The sequence below is a fragment of the Bidens hawaiensis genome, unplaced genomic scaffold (genome assembly GCF_021521415.1).
Source record: "Bidens hawaiensis isolate Kalapana, Puna unplaced genomic scaffold, B.hawaiensis_p1.1 tig00022310_1, whole genome shotgun sequence".
Taxonomy (NCBI): Eukaryota; Viridiplantae; Streptophyta; class Magnoliopsida; order Asterales; family Asteraceae; genus Bidens; species Bidens hawaiensis.
This window is the reverse complement of record NW_027493466.1, coordinates 76,937-91,183: the sequence shown is the minus strand read 5'-3', so window position 1 is coordinate 91,183 and position 14,247 is coordinate 76,937. Positions and strand designations below refer to the sequence as shown.

The 14,247-nt window shown below is 33.0% G+C and overlaps 1 pseudogene; it reads right to left on the bottom strand.

The window, feature by feature from the left end:
- Positions 1 to 845: 845 nt before the first annotated feature.
- On the bottom strand, positions 846 to 11,347 carry LOC143565216 (uncharacterized; annotated as a pseudogene).
- Positions 11,348 to 14,247: the final 2,900 nt, after the last annotated feature.

Sequence of the window (14,247 nt, the reverse complement as noted above, 5' to 3'; positions counted from 1 at the left end):
CTTTTTAGACTAAATTCGCATTATTTGCCAAACCACAAGGACGAAAATGGCACTTTACTCATTTTTAAAGGTTAGTTATATTAATTTTTTAAGCCCATTGAAGAATTCCTAAGCCCATGCGCCAGCCCTGTAAAAGATTTTTTAAGCCCAACGAACTCATCTGCAAATTGTCGAATGCTTCAGCTAATTACTTTTCCAGAATTCCAAGTCACCAAAGTTCTTGATCTGGACATCATGATCACTCTTTGACTTTACTAGCCTTGTCAATAACTATTTTCCTGTTTCTAAAAGTTATTATTATGCAGATGGGAGCTTCTTGGGCTGGAAGGCATTGTCTAACCATGAGTTCTCCCTCGGTGTCAAAGGCGTCATACCCGTATAGACAAGGAAACCGCAGTCCATAATGGTCAGCTCTCAATGAGCATAGTGGTAAATATTAAAATTATTAAGAAGAGATACAGTGACATTTTTTTTAACTGTAAAGAAAAAAAAATTGCATGTTTTTTATATGTAGTTTATAAAACCTTGGAGAAATTATTGATGGTACAGGACACAATCACACGGTTTAGAATTTAGATAAAGAACAAAAACAGAAGCATGGCTGGATGCTTTTTTTTCTTTATTATGAAAATTGCATATGAGCAAACAAGTACAGAAGCTTAAATAGAAGAAACAACAAAAGAGAAAACCATAGGTATGACAACAGAGGCATCATTTACAAACTGGATGATAAGATTTATTCAAAATAAAATGACTAAAAGTCGAGCAACTACGTGCATGTAGAAGCTTCCAAAGCCGTCCAAGAATACATGCATCTCACAGGATCGAATCATCCTCATTAATTTTCACCAAACCTTGAAGAGCCGAAGAAAATCAAGAAAGTGACCCATGACCAAAATTGATGAGAAGAACCCAACTGGATAACCAACCGAAATCCCTTCCCATGAAAACCAAGAATGTTTCTCATCTTCCTCGTATCTTCCTTCATCTCTTCCTTTGGGCCGTAGGATATCCTCAGGACACGTGACCCTAATTTGCATACCACATAACCCACTATTGTTCTCAAAATAACTCAACTCATTCATAGTGGTCATTTGCCCACCAACAGGAATCCTACCGGTCAACTATTTGTTGCTCACATCTAGAACTGAAAGTTCGCCAAGCTTCACTAGCGATTGGGGAATCGTACCTGAGATTTCATTGTGTGACAAGTCCAAGCTTTCTATGTTCTCTAGATTGCCGAAAGATGTTGGAATGTGACCAGAAATCATGTTGTGTGAAATATCAAGCTGTTTTAAGGCTTTTAGATTGCCCAACAATGGTGGGATTTCACCATATATTTTGTTGTGTGACAAATCCAACAAAGAATAGGCATCAAGGTTTCCATATGCTAGGCCTTGAAAAGATTTCTTCCAATTTACCATCAACTCCGTAGTCTCAAAAGTGACAAGATTATTGTAATGCAAAACGTTAAATGTCGTTGGAATGTTTACAATTCGGATCATCCCTTGGATTTTTGATATCTCTCTTGGAATACTTCCAGAAATGTTGTTATAATAAAGATCAAGAATTTGAAGATAACTTAAGTTGGAGATATTGCTGGGGATATGTCCTTCAAGGGAATTGTTTCTTAACACAAGAGCTTCAAGAGTAGGGATTAAAGGGAGAGTATCATGAAAATTCCCAGTAACATTGTTATCATGAATATCAAGAAGTTTAAGGTTCACCAATTTAGTCAAATTCCAAGGTAGATTGCCAGAAAACTTATTCCCACCTAAACAAAGATACTGTATTCCTTTTGGAAAACTTGTCGGTATCTTACCAGAGATATTGTTATATGACAAATCTAGTAACGCCAAATCAGATTCATCTCCAAAAACATGTAAATTGTCACCTAAAAAATTATTTCTTGACAGCTCCAAAAATACTAGACTATTAATCATGGAGATCGACATTGGAATTTGACCTGAAAGTTTATTTTCTGACAAAAAAAGAATATTGAGACTTTTGGAGTTGCCTATATTTTGTGGCAACTCCCCATAAAAATTGTTTTGGGACATATCAAGAAATCTTAAATGCACATTGTCAAATATACGTGATGGGATTGGTCCACTTAGGTTGTTTCCAGAAAGGGATAATGCTTGAATGTTCCTCTCGGCGAGCCAAACTGGAAATTTTCCTTCCAATTTATTCCCATTCAAATCAAGAAAAACTAAATCTATATGAGTTGAAACCCATTCAGGAATTTGACCTGAAATTCCACAATAAGGCATTATGATTTCTTTTAGACTACATCTTGGAACAATCTCAGCTTTGTTATTCTAGGTCAAATTACTTCCTTTTCCACCTATATGTAATGCCTTAAGAGTTCTGAATTTCAATAGCCAAGTAGGGATTTCTCCACTTAGCGTGTTCTCGAGTAGCAGAATGGCCACTAAGTTGCTCAAGTTTTGCATCGATGATGGTATTTGACCTGTAAACTTGTTGTAGCTCATGTCAAGTATCGTCATGTTAGGAAATGTTCCTGTGGATGTTGGAATTTGCATTTGAGAAAGCATTTTCAGACAAATCTAGTTCTTATTTCTAAAAGTTTACTTAGATTCTACAAGGTATAACCGAGTCAGGCTATTAAGGAGATACTTTGCTAATATCTCTAATAGGCATGGCTAGCTTAAAACATTTCGAGAATATTTAGCAAAAGAGTTAGAAGAGCTTGAGTAGGCTCGCAATTCTAAACAAGCCATATATATATATATATATAGAGAGAGAGAGAGAGAGAGAGGAGGGATATTGAGAACCATGTTGAGTTGTAAGAACTTAAAAACTTCATTTTATGCCACACATTTAATTAAATTGATTGGAATATGTGATTGAGATTAAATCTGGCAAAAAGGTCAAAGTAGGAGAGAGAATAAAGATGTAAGTGGTTACACTAACTTTTACTTCCGTTACACATGTGTAAAAAGTCGACTCGGTGCGTAAAAAATTCTGTAATTTTTTTACGTATATGTAACCTATATATATTACGCATGTGTACAAAAAATTCGAAAAAAAAATCGTTACACTGAGTTCTTAAAACTCAAAGGGGTTCTCATTTGAAATCTCCCATATATATATATATATATATATATATATATATATATATATAATCAGAATCATGTGAGAACTTTTTGAGAATTGAGAAGAATAAGAACCATTTTAGACCACAAAACACCCAAAAATAATTAAAAAAATCATAAAACAAAAAATAACAAAAAAGTAAAAAAAAAACCAAAATTCTTCTTTATCATCTCGGTTTTGTAAAAAAAATTTCTCGGTTTAGCTAAATTATACATATATGTACACACATATTTTTTTATACATATATGTTGTTATAATTTAAGGTAAATGATAATATACATATGTGTACTTACGTAACTAGCTAGATATTAAATGAAACTATACACATGTGTATATGTATAATACGAATTAAATTTTTTTTTTTGTGTTTTTTTATGAATCCGGAATGAAATATAAGAATTTTGGTTTTTTTTACTTTTTTAAAATTTTTGTTTTTTTTGTTTTTATAATTTTTTAAATATTTTTTAGAGGTTTTTTTAGTGGTTCAAAATATTTATCAAAGTTCTTAATTTGCAAAAGGTTCTCTTAGTATCCTTACCATATATATATATATATATATATATATATATATATATATATATATATATATATATATAGGATTTGGTTTATTTCAGAAGTGTTTTCAAGGAGAGAAGTACGAGAAGTCATTATAACCAATCACAATTTTTCTTTTAATTTTATCTTTAATTTATATAAAAAGGTATAGTTGTAATCTCCACAAATTTGTGTATATGGTAACTAGTAAATGTTGTAGGAAGTTTCAAATAAAAATTATTTTTATTTTCCTTAAATATTTGCAAGAGGATACTCATTAAAAAATGAAATTATTTATAAATGTTGTACATGAAAACCAACATTTTAAAATAAGTATAATACTTATCAAACTTATGCGAATCATGAAAAGTAACATAAAACGAATTTTTAATGCGAATCATGATAAGTAACATAAAACGATTAAAGTAACATAAGTATAATTTAAAACTTTTGCATCTGATATAACCTCATTGTGTTCTAACCCCTCACACATTAGATAAAACACATATCTAACATAAATCAACTTACAAATCTATGTTTTTATTACTTTTTTGTTTTTATAACAAACAAACAATCATTTTTTTAATTTCGAATTTAACCATGTTTTATTATAATATATTCATAATTCAAATTCTCATAATCGATATTGATCTATTTATAGATTATTAACAAAAAAATATACATCTATTTCATTTTATTTTAGTTTCGATATTTTTATCCAAATTACGCATACACACTTTGAAATACCACCTACACGGTTTATAAATGAACCTACACAAGATAAAAATTACGTGTACACAATTCGAATACCTCTTACACAGTATATATATGAACCTACACATGATAAAAATTACACATACATAATTTAGTATACCACATACACGATGCACTTATGAACCTACATAGTACATACATGAATGTACATACGATAAAAATTACACAAGCAATTCAAAATACCACCTATACAGTACATCAATGAACCTACATAGTATATAAATGAACCTACACACGATAAAAGTTACACATACAAAATTCAAAATATCTCTTACAAAGTACATATATGAACCTACACAAAACAAAATAATCATTTCTTTATTACATTAAACTACATATAATAAATAACGGATAATATTAATAACCTACACTTGTAAAATTTTTACATACACATTCGTGATACTGCCTACACAATACATATATAAACCCTACGTAGTATAAAATGAACTATTTTTATTTTTCACATTAAAGTACAAATAACATATCATATAATAGCTTACAATTGTAAAATTTTCACGTACACAATCGTGACTTCACCTACACAATATGTGAATCTGTGCAGGCAATACATGATTTTGATGCATTTGAATAAGTATAATTGAAGACATTATGGTATGTGATTAAAATTTATATTTGTTTAACATTAGTTTGATTAATAGTGTCAATTAAAAAATTTACATGTAACTTTCAATTAGTTAGTAATAATAACAATTAAATGATATTAATGACTTAAGTTTCACTTTAAACACTCCACAAATTAAAGACCTAACTACCCTTATTAATTAAATTTTTGGTAAATTGATATCTTCATAATTACAAGTTTACCTTAACAAATCTAATACATTGATTACACATAGCCAATGTTAATCAATGGTTCAGAATGATTTCTCGCACTTCTCCCTATAACTTGACTTCTCGCATGATCCATCCCCTATATATATATATATATATATATGGGTGATATCAAATGAAAACTTCTCTTCTAGAGAAACTTAAAATCTTCTAAAGAATTATTTTTAACTTTTAAAAAAATTCATTTATGTAGTTTCTTTTGTTTTTCTTTATTCTTATAAATTGATATTGTTCCTGTAGGGCCCGGTTTTGTGTATTAGTCTTTTGTATTTGTTTAGTCCGTTAACGTTGTATCTTGGTAGCTTGTCGGTTTTGTATGTTTAGACCTGAGACCTTGTATGCTTGAGCCCAATAGGCCGTTAATAAGATATGGATCATGGAGTGAGTTGTACTATAAATAGTGCAACCACACCATGCATACTAAGCTTTTGCAAAATAAACTATCTTATCCATTTTTACCAACTTTCTATCTACTCTCTTTCTCTCCCATAAAACCGAAAATAACCGAACACTCCAAGATCCGAGATCTTGGTTAGCTACTATTGATTTCCGCTAGCTAGTGGTCCATATTAATTCAAGAACTTAGTTGTTTGTTCCGTTTCGGGACCTACAATTGGTATTAGAGCTTTCGACTCTCTAGTTGTAGTTCTTGGGTCACAACCTTGAGTCTTGATCTTGTTTGAGTGTTTGAGACGTGCGATTTTGCAAAAATTGTGGGTTACAGCCTTGTGAAGAAGGTTACGGGTTTCCAAAGTGTCGTTGCAAGCTTAAAGATTTGTGTTAAAGGTGTGATTAAGAGTGTTCATGTGTTACTCGAGTTTGTGGGTGTACTAGTTGTAAGGCAAAAAATGTAACTTTCGATATCAAAGTACGAAACCCGTTATATATTTACAGTCAAGTTAATAATTAATGTGGTAGAGAAATCCGGATACAAGACTAGAGCTTCGCTGCACGAGTTTAGCTTCAACGGGGAGGAGATCTTCTAGATTATTTGTGTTTTTGGCTATAAATAGAACTTGTATGTTATGTTTATGTGTGTGCTGTAAGGTGTAAATCACCTACTCAAGGGGAGCTCACCTTGGGTAGGGTCGGTTCGCTTAATATATATATTGATTGTTCCTTTATTTTATCTTTATATTATTTATGTTCGGTCGTTTGATTCAACACACCCGTCTCGAAGTGCAAAAGCTGTTCACGCGTTAGATCTGACCATTTGGGACCTACAAGTGGTATCAGAGCGGGTTTGAATCAACTGATTCAACTTTGTTCTTGATATTCGGGCTCTATTTTCATGATTACCCGAACCGAGATGTTAATTTCTTGAAGACCCGTTGAAGTTTTGAAAATAAAGTTGGAAATAATCGTGCTAGGAGTTCGTCTTGGTAGATCCGGCGTTTTATGGACCATTCCGTCGTGCACCATAATTCCAGCGAGCCGGGTTCTTCTCCATTGACGATTCCATAGATTGGAGACGTAAAAATCAAACTCCGATATTTGGTGAATGTCGGTTATCTCTGATTTGTTGCAAATGTGGGATGAAGACGGTGGCCGGTGGCTGGAATCCGGTTTTTCGGCTTTGGGTTACGCCGGTGATATGTGGAATATCACTTGGCGTCTAAAGCTGTTGGGAACTGAAACTTTTTTTAGGTGAATGATTTTCCGGTGATTTTTAAGCCGCGAAGATTAACAGCGGTGGCGGTGGTGGTTGCAATGGTGGCGGTTATGGAGGAGGTGGTGGTTTATGTCAATGATGAGTGTTGTTCAGATACGGTGGCCGGCGGCTTTTAACCACATGTTACGAATGGCTGAGTACCGGATATGGAGATAGATGATTTCGGTGAATGTACCTGGTGATATCACCGAGCTCTTTTCCCGTGAATGTTTTCCGACAGGGGTGACCGGCTATTTTCTGGCGGGAGATTAAAGAGACAGCGGCTTCCAAAATGCCACTAGGGTTTGTCCTTTTCTAATGTCTCATGCTATTTTTTTTTTTGTAATTTTTGGGCTAGCCATAATATAGGCCAAGGCCATATTATAAACAATTGTTGTGGGGCTTCTAGTCCAGCCCATTGCTTCCTATTTGGGTTGCTGGGATTATTTTGTTTGAGCATGTGCTAGCGAAATAATTTTGGGCGTTGAAATTGATAATTTTCAGATTGAACAAACTGAAGAAAGTCAAATTCGATCGGGTTTTTCGTCATTGTTGGACCGTGTTCAAAGCGTATTATTTCCATTATATTTTCAAGGCGCTTAAAAGGGAAATAATAAGCTTTGTCATTTGATCGTTGTCCCTGGTATTTCATCAAGCTCGTCTTAACCAATATTGTTTAAAGATCCGAGATGGATAAAGAAACGAGAACTCTTTCATGAATGAATTAGGTGGACCATACCTTGAGGGGGTGATTGAAGAATCTCCGGTTTATCAGGTTGAGTTGCGAAAGTGCGAGACATGGTTTGACAATGTTTTGATATCATAAGTCAAGGGGGTGATTATAAGGCTAAAAATGTGACTTGCGATATTAAAGTACGAAACCCGTTATAAATTTACGGTCAAGTTAATAATAAATGTGGTACAGAAATCCGGATACGAGACTAGAGCTTTGGTGCACGAGTTTAGTTTCAACGGGGAGGAGATCTTCTAGATTATTTGTGTTTTTGGCTATAAATAGAACTTGTATGTCATGTTTATGTGTGTGTTGTAAGGTGTAAATCACCCACTCAAAGGGAGCTCACCTTGGGTGGGGTCGGTTCGTTTAATATATTTCATCACTCTTTAACCGACAACGAGATCATTCCTTTATTTTATCATTCCTTTATTTTATCTTTATATTATTTAATTCGAATCGAATCGAGTATTTTACTCGACTCGATTTAATTCGAATCGAATCGACCAGTTCACTCGACTCGATTCATTTCAGTCGAATCGACCTGTGCACCCGACTCGATTCGTTTTCAGTTGACTCGAGTCAGTCACCCGATTCGATTTGTTTACACTAGTCCAAAGCAGCCTTCTGTTCAAGAGTTGGGGTATGTTTGGCAAAACTAGTTGGTAGCTGTAGCTGGAAGCTAGTGGCTGGTGGCTTGAAGCCGGTAGCTGTAGCTTTTTAGATATATTTAGATGTTTGGCAAAGTAGCTGGAGCTTTTAATAAATTATATAAAATTACCAAAATGGGCATAACTAACAAAAAATAATATTAAATGTACTTATTTTGGAAGGTTATTTAAGTAATTAAAAAACTAAAAGCTTGTAGACTTTTCTAAACACTACTAGTAGGAGCTTCAAGATTTAAGCTTTCTATCATGACCTAAAAGTTTCAAGCTCCTTAAACCAAATAAGTCTTTTAATTGAGTATGAGATTTTTCTTAAAATCTTGAAGCTTGAAGCCCCTAAAAGCTCCTTGCCAAACATACCCTTGATCTTCCAACCTGATTTACATAATGACAAACGATTTTGAGCTGTTGAAAAGCTGTCTGTTGCTTGAAAATGAAGCAGGAACAACCACCAAACCTCCCAAACTAATGACTTTTGAAAGAAATTTTGACAATTTTAAATGGAGGTTCAAAAATTATATCAAGATGACCGATATTACTCTTCTAAGATCCCTAGAAGTTGGCCCTCATGTACCCATGACTATTCATAGAAAAAAGAAGTAGAACCATTGTGAAATCATTATACGTCTTGGGCTCTATAATGGGCCAACGCCCATAACCAGATTAGCATAAGTATTTCAGCGCCTGACAGGCGCACGTAGGCCTGTAAACGAACTGAACGGTCGGTGAACTATTTATGAAGTGTTTAGCGGAAAGTTCGTTTAGGTTCGTTTATTTAATAAAAGAACGAACATGAACCAAAAATTTGTGTACATTAAATTAAACAAACGAACATGAACACATGCTCCATTCGTTCATATATGCTCATGAACGTTTGTTTATGTATTAATAGAAAATAATTACATATTATCTGGATAGGTCATATGCTTTAAGGTTTTATATTTGTTAATTTGTGTTCATTTAAGAGTTTTCATTTAAGTTTGTTTATATTTGTGTTTATTTACACTTGTTCATGCATATTTGTTTATCTTTGTTCAGTTATGTTTATTTAGCTTTTAAACAAATGAAAATAAATGTCCATTTTTAAATAAATGAACATGAACATAAATATTCGTTCGATTAAGTGTCCGTGTTCTTTAAAAGTTAAATGAACGACCACGAACTTGCCCTTGTTTGTGTTCATTCGATTCGTTTACAGGCTTTCATTATTCACATTGATGAATACATCGGTCTTAATATCTAGGCTTTTGTTGATTATTTGTGTTCATTTGTGTTCGTGAACCGTTCGTGAATACATTAATTTCCTTAATGAACGAACACGGACATAAAATCTCGTTCGGTAAGTGTTCGTAAACTTTTCATGAACACATTATTTTCTTAATGAACGAACATGAACAAAGCCTTGTTCGTGTTTGTTTGGTTCATTTACAGCCATGGGCGCACGAGAAGGACAAACAATGAGTGTGGGGAAAAGATACTTATTTAACTTTCTTAGCCAATCAAATTAAAATACTTTACAATTTTCTTTTTATATATTTTTTCTTTAATTAAGTTTAATTCAATATGGAATCATTACACACTATAGTGGTTTTGGTCGGTGAAAGACATCTTGTCTATGTGGCGGGACATTTTTAGTCACTTTTTAGCGAGTGTGAAAAAATAAAAACACTAGCGTGACACCACTTTTCACTCATATGGTTTGAGACCATTAGACGTAGCATTAGTTGCTCCAGTGTTGCATTTTTTTAAACATAAAACTATTTTAAATAAGTGATTTAAGTAAAATATATATTAATCGTAGTCACTATTTAGTGTATTATTTAAAAACTGACCATAGTGATTCATGAGTTTGAAGCTTACCAAGAGCCGGGCTTAGAACTCCATTAAAATTGTTGTCACTTAGTCTGAGATTTTGAAGAGACTTGAGCTCGAAAAGTTGAGGAGGAATCGGACCATGGAAATGATTCATATTTAACCATAGTGCATTCAAATTTCGAAGAGACCCTAGTTCAGGTGGTAGTTCCCCTTCTAGATTGTTACCACTGAGATCAAGAACTTGAAGAGATTCGAGTTTGAAAAGCTGAGAAGGAAACGGGCCTTGTAAATTTTTACCACTTAATATTAGAGACGTCAAATTCCTAAAAGACGCTATTTCAGGTGTTAGTATCCCGTGGAGAAGGTTATTACTACGATCAAGAACTTGAAGAGATTTGAGTTTGAAAAACTGAGAAGGAATCAGATTTTGTAAATTGTTACCACCTAACATTAGCGATGTCAAATTCCTTAAAGACCCTATTTCGGGTCTAAGTATCCCTTCGAGCCAATTGTAACCGAGATCAAGAACACACAGAGATTCGAGTTTGAAAAGCTGAGAAGGAATTGGACCAACAAAACGGTTATAACTTAACCGCAGCGTGGTCAGTTTTCGGAAAGACCCAAGTTCGGGACCTAGTTTCCCTTCAAGCAGATTGTAGCTCATGTCCAAGTAGTGTAGATTCGTCAGCCCAAAAACTTGCCCGGGGATGGAGCCGTTGAACAAATTTTCATGCATGTCAAGGTGAACCAGTTTGGTGAGATTTGCAAACCCATCTCTAGGGATCTCGCCTTGCAAATAGTTGTTGGAGATATTAAGTTTTTGCAGTGACCTTATATGAAAAAGCGGAGCCAAGATATTGGAAAATACAGCATTGGGAAATACTGGATACGAAAATAAGGGAACAATCAGAATTTGGATATCTGGAGTAGAGTAAATGACTACGCCATTCAAGTGGAGTTCCGTAACAGTTTTGGCTTTGGCGCATGCAACCCGCTCCCAAGAGCAACAATCAGAATTTGGATCCCATGATTTTAGTTGTACGGGATGAAAATAAGTAGAATTGGTGACGGTAGTGAGGGTGGATTTGAAGTGAAGAAGTGCTTGTTTTTGATGGGGAGGACAAGAGCATGATGGGATTGGAATACAAATATGAAGAAGCTTGATAATATTACCAGTGATGTGCTTACAATGGTGGCCATGATGATGGTTTATGGTTTGATTCATTTGCACAAGCAACGTTCGTTATATATAGGGAATGAGAATATGTGGGGTCACTTTTCTTTGTTTTTCTTGAATCGGGAATAATATACCCTTATTCTTGAACCGAGTACAAGTTATCAAGCATTAGTCACACGAATGTTCAAATGTACTATTTTATAATATAACTAGCTTGTTAGTTTATCCATTTAAAAGTATGGATTGAATTATTTAACTATTAAAGTGTTTATTTTTTATCATAAATAATTTAAGTGTTATACACAATTTGATTTGGTACAAAAACTAATCCTATTATAAAAAATAAATTAAAAATGGTACTAATGTGGAAAGAATTTGCAAGGACGATTGTATGGCTAACATAAAACAAGTTTCATTCTTTTTCTTCTTCTTCTTCTTTTTTTTTTATTCTTTTAAATATAAATATGTTGTGAGAGATAACTGAATGTATTTTTAAGCGTTTTAAGAATTTGCATTGGAATGATATTTTAGTTTTAGGTTAGTAATTGGATTTACACTTTCACAGTGATATATAATAGATAATAGGTTAGACATCTAAAAAACTATTGATGGTAGTGATATTTTTCTCATGTAACGATATTTTGACACAATTTCATTGGAACTAAAACTAACAAGAATTTGTATGATTCACCCATTACTTTCATTTGAGAGTGAATCACTATTTACTAGCACTAGACGACGATATTCATCTTGAAAATTATGTATAACTAGGTGACTTATCCGGCGTTTTGTGCCGGACTAGTGATGTTTGGCTGTTTATACACGCGTTGCGACAATAATTCAACATGAATTCGGTTGGTATAGGGTTACACAACCGAAACTAAACAAAAAAATAATAATAATTCGTCAGTACCTAGATACATCAAATTAACATATTTAAAAAAACATGCATTGAGGCAGAGATCCGACGTGAATATGGTATAATAGCAGCATTCATATAGCTTATGATACAGAAAATAATATAATGTAAAATGATTTTTAGGTGGTTGGTAAAACTCAGACGTTGCGGCTGTGAATTGACGCAAATTGGATATGTATCGAATAGGCTCGTTGCGATATCAGAAATAAGCGTAGATAATAATTTCGACAAATAAACATATTCAAAACAGAAAAACAAAAAAAAAATAACAAAAAAAAACCAAAAAAAATTCAAAGAAAGGTCTCCATATAACCCAAAAAAGTTATAAAAAACAAATAAAATAAATAAAAAAGAAAACAAAAAAGGCAAATTGGAAATAAATAATCCAACCTTTTGTGTATTGGCCGATAATAATCTCACCTTTAAAAATCACTAACAGCGGTCCAACTTTTCAACTATTTTTTTCTCTATGGTCTTCCGTTAAAAAACACTTAACGCCGTTACGTTTTCTTTCCAAGTTTCAAATCGATACTTTAGGGATTTGATTGAAGAAGGATACGAGTCAACTAATGTTAAACTTATCTCGAAACGGTGATCCAAACGACGAAACGGTGTTTCAATTCGGGTGTTTGAATTTCCGATTAACAAAAATCAATCCATTCGATGCATCATTTCGAGACAATTTTACATCAGTTGACTAGTATCATTCTTCCGATCAAAAGCCTTAAAACATTGGTTTGAAACTTGAAAAAAAGCGTAATGGTGTTAAGTGTTTTTTTAACGGATGACCATTGAGACAAAAATAGTTGAAAGGTCGGACTGTTGGAAGTAATTTTTAAAGGTGAGATTATTATCGGCCAATACACAAAAGGTAAGATTATTTATTTCCAATTTATCTCAAAAAAATATTCAAAGAAAGAAGACATCCACATAACCCATATAAATTATAAAAAAATTGCTAGAGATTTGTCTTGAACTTGCACACCCTCCTTCTTCTAAATTCCTAAACTCTAACAACTCATCAACAACCAATATATCAAGTTATAAGAATTAGTTAAATGACAAAATGATTTATATAAAAGTAAAACTAAACTAATAAAATATTAAAAAAAGCTTTTTTAACACAAAACTTCTCAATTATATTAATTAATAGATAATATTATTTATGCTTTCTTTTCCTCTCACATGTTATGCATGAAACAAAATTAGTAACAATATATATTTTATACACAATTTTGAATTTTCTTTCTAGAACATCTAAATTAACTTGACTTCAAAATCACGTTGCATGAGATAGACACCCCAGGTAATCGACAACAATCCTTGTGGTGCTTGGCTTGAGTGTATTTAATGTCGTTGTAAGTATGTGAAGTCATGAGTAAACGATATTGTTTTATTATTTAGCAAGTTGTTTTAGTCTATTACATTATTTTGTTTGTATTTCTGGTTCAAATCAATTGTTTTGGTAAGTTATAAAAATGATCATATTTTATTCATCGACACGTTGGTTTACTCTATTCACTCATTTCCTTAGTACTTGTAATCCAAAATCGATTGTTTTGATTGAACTAAATGGTTGACACTAATTATCAGGCCCAGCCCAAGGGAAGGGCAGGGAGGGCAATGTATCTAGGCCTACTCTCTCGAGAGGCCCATATTTTATATATAATTTTGTTTTAATACAAAAACTTATAAAATGACTCTTTGGTTGAATGGAAAGTGTTATAGACAATGGAAACAAAGGTCATGGGTTTGATGCCTACAATTAGCGGGTTTTTTCATAGATATCTTTTTTTATTATAGAAAAAAACTTTTATTTAATATGTCATTTTAGTAACATTTTATTTATTTGATTGTTTTGGGTTTTTGAAAGACAATCTTATTGGTAAAATTGTAAAATTATCTATTACATAATTGAGAACCCGATTTTAGGGGTCCATTTTTTTACTCGTCGCAGGCCTCAAAATTTTAGGGTTTCTCAGAGACGGCCCTTCTAATTATATA